At 47.7% G+C, this 3,600-nt stretch overlaps 1 long non-coding RNA gene across 1 annotated transcript; it reads right to left on the bottom strand.

The window, feature by feature from the left end:
• Positions 1-815: 815 nt before the first annotated feature.
• LOC109291496 lies at positions 816-3,387 on the bottom strand. The gene is made up of 2 exons (XR_002095866.1): positions 2,851-3,387; positions 816-2,027 (listed from the first exon to the last, which is right to left on the bottom strand). It is a non-coding gene; the product is annotated as an uncharacterized LOC109291496 (long non-coding RNA).
• Between the last annotated feature and the right edge of the window lie 213 nt (positions 3,388-3,600).

Raw genomic sequence — 3,600 nt, 5'->3', positions numbered from 1 at the left:
GTATGCCAAGACCATTTTATTGAGGTGGGTTTTGGCCCTTTGGGGGAAACTCCTTACTTCCACATATGGCTGTCTCCTACATCAAACCGTATCATCACTCACAAGTGAATTTTGTTCCCTCATACCTCCTATCATTTTCCCCCCTGGGCCTCTATAATCTCCCCAGTTCATGAATTCTTCCCACATGGTATTCAATGAATTGGTTTGGAGGACTCCTCTCTATTCCTCTTGAGTGCAGATAGGGCTGGGGAATGGGATTAGAACTACTTTTGGTTGCTGGGTCATTTCTCCTTGCTGTGAAAACAGAGGAAGCAGAAGTCTCTTTCTAGTTATTTATGTGATGGATTATTTATTGGATTCAACATCACCATGCTCTGCAGACCAAGTGGGAACAACATGTGAGCTAGGTGAATGAATGTTGTCCGAGTCCCAAAACATTCATATAGAGTTTCAAATTCCCTTGGGGCCAGGTTTTCTGCATCTGCAGTTGGTTTAGGTGGTTTCTTTGGTCTGTCTCTAAAGTGTTTGGCAAGTATGATGTTTAGGCAAGGGTAAAAGAAAAAACAAAACCTCTTTCATGTAGTCTGGGTCAAGCCACTATTAGGTCTCCCAGGGTTTTGATGTGGGACCAAGGTTCTCTTCCTCATGTGGTGCTTGGTTGAGGTATTCATCAACTTCAGCCATAATTCTTGGTCTGAAAGTCTAGGAAGCAGTGTCACACATTACATGTCAATATGTGATTTAATTGCCCTAAACAGGGATGCACTATTATCACTAGGTTTGATTTTAGTAGTTTACCATAAAGAAGAATCTGGTTTTTTTAGAGGTAGGTTTCTGTGGGTTGAGTTGATCATGACTCTTGTGAGCTAGTATATAATGGATAAGTTCAACTATCCTCTGATCCCTAGGAGCACATGGAGAGGATGTGCAATATGTACACATCTGATGAGCCAGGCATGTACATACAGGTAGATGGGTTGGATACAAGATATTTTAAACCCTTTTTAAAGGAGTTCATGTTGCTTCTCTACTTTCTTTGTGATGGGTGTTATCATAGCCAGTTTTTGGCAGGGTCAAGTAGTCATTTGTTCCTTAGGAGGCAATGCTGTTTCAACTTGTCAGTACATTGAATGAGTAAATAGATTTCATGCCTGTTAAGAAAAAGAATCAGCAAATCTCACAAGTAGCTCTAGAAATTACTTGAAGAAATTAAGTGCCTGCATTTGTGCCAGTGTTACTACTCATACAGGTGATAAAGGTGAAAAAGCCCCTGGTTTGGGACACAGGTTACTGCTGTAGGCTCCTCAAGTCCCAGATCCAGCATTTCTCGACTTTCCATCTGGTATTGCTCCTTGACAAGGGACATAACTGTGGAACACAACTTCAATTTCTTCCTGAAATTAGATGCGCCATTTAGCCTTTCTGCAGTCTTGCCTACAGATCATAAGGCAGAGGGTTCTCATCATTGTCCAGCAGAGAATGAGTGCCCCAGTGGTTTGAGAGGAAAAATCCATTTCCTGTAGGGACAGTGCTGAGACAGAGAGTGCTCTCAGAAGAGGTCTCCATCTCTACTGGTAACCGTCTCTGTACCAAGGTCTATCCAGGTCACTCCAAAGATATATCTAGCAGCATTAAATGTCTATGTTGTAGGTGCTGATGCTGATGACTGTACCAGGGGAGCACTGTTAGGGAAGGTCCTCTGTGCCTTTGATTCAATTTGGGGTTCATGTTTTCTTCCTGAAGGTCTTTGCATCTTCCTATACAAAAGTAACAACTGAGCTCCAACTAGGGTTGGTGTCAATTTTTAGTGTATTTTTTTGGTGCCAGACTTCAGTGCTGGAAATGCGATACTGATTTTGCTGCCTGGCATCAGCCATTTGTCTGGTGCTATGATACCTTTTTGTTCTGGGTTTTAAGTTCTTCATATTTGCTAGATGGGATACTCAGGTGTTGCTTTGTCTGGTAGTTCTGATGCCCGTCTCCCCTTCATAGATTGCTCAAAACAAGTGCTCGTGAATTCAGTCCGTCTCGGAGACCAGGGTGACGCCGGCAACTCACCTGCGGCAGGAGACAACGCTCTCGGGAAACCCGCCCGGCTTGTGAGCCGGCTTTACAAACAGCTGCGGCCGGCCGGTGACGTCAGCACCAGACGGCGGCCGGCGAAGATAAAAACGGCGGCGGCTGCAGCGGGAGAGGTGGATGGCCGCGGAGTGGGGAATCCGTCGGCGGCAGGGAAGGAGTGTGGGGCCCGATGGTGTCCAGAGGAGAGCAGGAACAAGGAGAGCCAGGGAGAGGGAGCCAGCAGCAGCCTCCGGGAGCCGGCGATGGGCGAGAAGGGCCCGAACGGGACGTTGGCGAGGGGGAGCAGCTGCAGAGGACGCGCTGGAACCAGGTGAACGCCCGGCTCGGAAGGGTGACGAGGATCCCGAAGGAGGGTCGTGATCGGGGCGGGGTCGCCGCCGGGACCACGGGCACCAGGATAGACTTGACTTAGAGTCCTAGGGATAGGGGTTGGGAGCCGACTCTGTACTCAGAGGGGCTTGACCCGAGATGTATAAGGGATAGGGGCAAGGGAAGAAGTTGGATGGGCGTGACAGTCCACGTGACTCTGCTGAATCAGCTCAGGAAGGTGGCGTGAGGCTGGGGTGCAGGGGTGGTGGAGCCCTGTGTACATCTGCTGGGTTGGACCCAGGCAGTGAGGGACCTGCTAGGTGACCCTCCCATTGACGGTACCTCAAGACGTGGCAGGAGAGAACAGGGTCAGTGACACAGGGAAAGAACAACCTCGTAGCCTCACAGGCCCTAAGGCTTGGTGACAACAGTAGGGTGAATAAAGCCCAGCGGGCACACAGTCAACTCATGAATTCTCAATGGAGATTACTGGTGTACTGAGAATCTATTCAGTATATGACTCTTGCTTGAGAAGATGCATTTGCTGTGTGCATCCTTAAGGCAGATTGATCCACCTCATGGAGGACAGGGCTTGAAGTCAGCAGGCTAAAGCTGAGGAAAATAGTGTGTACTAGACAGTCTGATTTAGAAATCTGCTCGCACGGACCCACTTTATTTGCCAAGGTCTTCTATAGGTGAAATAGATAAGCTGTACAGAATTTTAGCCGGAGCTAAAGACTAGCAGGTCAGACATTCACTAGGTTCTGTCCCATGGCCATGGGAAGTAAAAGAAAGTTGAGGAGGGTTGCAGCTGCTCTGACTTGCTACCAGAGCACAAGGTAGCACAGGGTAGAGAATCATAGCCTTGGACACTGCTATTCAAGAAATCCCATCCTGCTTACAAGAGATGCAGATGCATCTGCAGTGAAATCCACTTGCTGGAAGAAAACAAAAATCTATTCATGAGTTCTGTATGGCACCAGATTTATATTGTAGTCATGTAGTGCATAGTTATATGCTACTTACAAAATTTTAATTGCTACAGATTGTGACAGGGGGTAGGGGCACCTTGGGGCCAGGTCTCAACTTTGGCCCGCCTACCTGTCTAGGAGCAATTTGCCCTGACTCACCTGCCATGACTTGATGAATAAATAACTGGTGTGAAATGCGTGAAGCTGCTCACTTTGTGTGCCCTGATGCCAAAGGCAT

The sequence above is a fragment of the Gavialis gangeticus genome, unplaced genomic scaffold (genome assembly GCF_001723915.1).
Source record: "Gavialis gangeticus isolate Ggan-Ray unplaced genomic scaffold, GavGan_comp1, whole genome shotgun sequence".
NCBI classification, from domain to species: Eukaryota; Metazoa; Chordata; order Crocodylia; family Gavialidae; genus Gavialis; species Gavialis gangeticus.
This window is presented reverse-complemented; position numbering and strand designations above follow the sequence as displayed.